Source organism: Echinops telfairi, unplaced genomic scaffold, assembly GCF_000313985.2.
Source record: "Echinops telfairi isolate 266 unplaced genomic scaffold, ASM31398v2 ScPeMD7_2573;HRSCAF=3158, whole genome shotgun sequence".
NCBI lineage: Eukaryota > Metazoa > Chordata > Mammalia > Afrosoricida > Tenrecidae > Echinops > Echinops telfairi.
In genome coordinates, this window is record NW_022106471.1 from 17,801,767 (window position 1) to 17,804,284 (window position 2,518).

General features: G+C 42.9%; 1 protein-coding gene across 5 annotated transcripts in view; it reads left to right on the forward strand.

Annotated features, from left to right (window-relative positions):
- Window positions 1–2,518, forward strand: part of LOC101652105 (ankyrin repeat and SOCS box protein 3) — a 141,220-nt gene that overhangs the window by 59,503 nt on the left and 79,199 nt on the right. The gene's annotated exons all lie outside the window — the stretch shown is intronic.

The following is a 2,518-nucleotide window of genomic DNA, read 5'->3' on the forward strand; positions in this document are numbered from 1 at the left end:
CTGGGGAAGTCTCTTTATAATCAATCCCACAGCTCCTGAGACTGCAAGTAAATATTCATGGGAGCAGACAGATAGAGAAGTGCATTTCAGGCATCATCTTCCTGAATGCTCAGTAAGTTATTCTGGTCAGGAAGCAGGGAGGGATGGCACTATCAGCTGGAGATTGGCACTGTAGAAAGAGGGAATGCAGTACATGCCCTATTGAAAGACGTGTTTGATCTGTGTCTGCTAGGTGACCCCTATTTTGACAAGATTAACACATAGATTAACCCCAAGTGAATTAAATACCTAAATGGACAACCAAAAAGGAAAATAGAAGAAAATTAGGGGAGTAAGTCAATCTGTGTGGTTTGTGAGACCTGAAGTCCTGGTGGGAAAGAGGCACGTATGACTTCATGAAAGTAAAAAGGGTTTGTGTGTTCCTACTTTAGATCGAATCTGCTTTCGCTGAGGTTTTTCGCTAAGGTAAGGGGAGACAAGAAATTAGCAAATAAATGACGTAATTTCAGGTAGTGGTAGGTGTTCACAAGAAACTAGGGGATATGTTGTGGGATACAGAAAGGTTTTTCCCCAGGGTGTCTTCCCCATATTATATGAAACATGGTAAATGACTGTACACTTGGAGGTCAGCTGCTTAAATGTTATCTCCTTGAGGATATCAGTCATCTAGAGCAATCAGACCCTATAGTCTATTCCACCCTAAGTAGGGCCCATTCCCTGCTAATAAGGATAGTGGACTGCTCCCCTGAAGGAGAACCCAAAGACTAGGTCAAGCCAACTCAAGGACGACCAATGTTAGGCTGTCATCTTGAATCTAGGACAGGCCTATCTTGTCACATGTGTACCCCTAGTGTCTCCCCTTCCTATTGCTTGTTACTCCTAGCTCATCCCCTTCCTGTCGCATGTATGCCTGTTGTACAACCTCTTCCTGTTATGTATGTGGTTACCTGTAATTAGGGGGGTTTGTATACCACTAAATGTATATAAGCCTTGATTGGAAATATTCGCTGTACTTCCTCTGTTAGTCCAGACATGAACTTGTAGCCACCTGAACTGTGTGAAAATTAGTTTGCTTGTTAAAACCATCCACACTGATAATGTTAGATTCCTGTGTGAGAAATACCTCGATCCTTGGCTTCCCACGAGAAAGAATTCATGCTGAAGCCTGGTTTGTGATCCAAGTGGGTTTTTATAAAGGATAGAAGTTTCAGGCATACAGTAAACGGAATACAAGCACCTTCATGGCATTGCACACCCAGAGAGACCAAACCATGGAGGAGCAGCTGGAAAAGAGAGGGTGGTCTCCCGGTCCGGCCCTTTTAGGGCTTTCCACTGGGAGGGGTGACAGTGCTGCTGGTTGACCCCATTGGCTGAATTAAGTCCACTTGACCTAGTTTGGGGGCCTGTCCAAGTGTACTGCCTTCCTGGCTCCAGGGCCTGAATTTGCTCATGCCCTTTAGCCTTTATTGGCTTCCAGCTTTCTGTAGGGCTCCCGCTAACTCATGGAGAGAACAATTCCCTATCTTGCTATCTAACAGTATTTCTATTATAGCTGCACAAGTTAACTAAAACAACAACCAAACACTTCACCACTGCACCGATATAGATCTTTTATTATAATTACTCTTTGATAATAAGAAGAGAGGATTAAGATAAACTTTTTTTTTTTGGTGGTTTGGGAGCAGGTATAAAAAGAAAAACTTGAGTTTTGGACATTCTGGTAGACTACAAATACATCCCCAGAAAAAAGTTCCCCTGGGTGGAGCTTTAGTAGTATCCATTTTTCCCGCTAGGCTAAGATGATCAGACGTCCCGCTTTTGGCAGGACAGTCCTGATTTTTAACAATTTTTCCCGTGTCCCGTGGCGTTTTTAAAAAGTCCCGATTTTTGGAAAGAATGCACGACAAGCTAAGGTATATGGTTTTTCGCTGCCATGTGGCTATTTCGCCAGGATATGAGTTTTATCAATGGTGTCCCGCTTTTGTCCCACTTTACTAATGTTCAAATCTGGCCACCTTACGCTAGGCGAGCAATTTGCTCTGACTTAATCCTCCCAGTGACATTACCTGGGAAAGTTCTCTCTGGTCACAGTGAATTTTCTCGTGAAAGCAGTTTAGCTCAAACCTCTTCTTTGTGTTGGCTGATGTTAGAACAGCGTGCAGCTGTGAAATTTTGTTTCCTGCTCCGGAAAAATGCCACAGAAACTGATGTGATGTGGAACACAGCTTACAAAGGACAGCGATTCTAAAAATGTGAAATGTTGATTGATGACAAACCTCTTCCTGGACGTCTGTCAACTTCCTAAATGGATGAAAATGTTGACTCGTAGTGTATTTGGAGTTCATTCCTCCAGGTTAGACTGTTACTCAAGCTTTCTATTTAGAAGTTTTGAAAAGATAGCATAACACTGTGACAAAAAAGGCCTGATTTGTGGCAGACAGGGAACTGGTTTTGCTTTCATGACAGTGCACCTGCTCATGCAAAAAACAAAAAACAAAACAGCATACCTGTCTTGCCC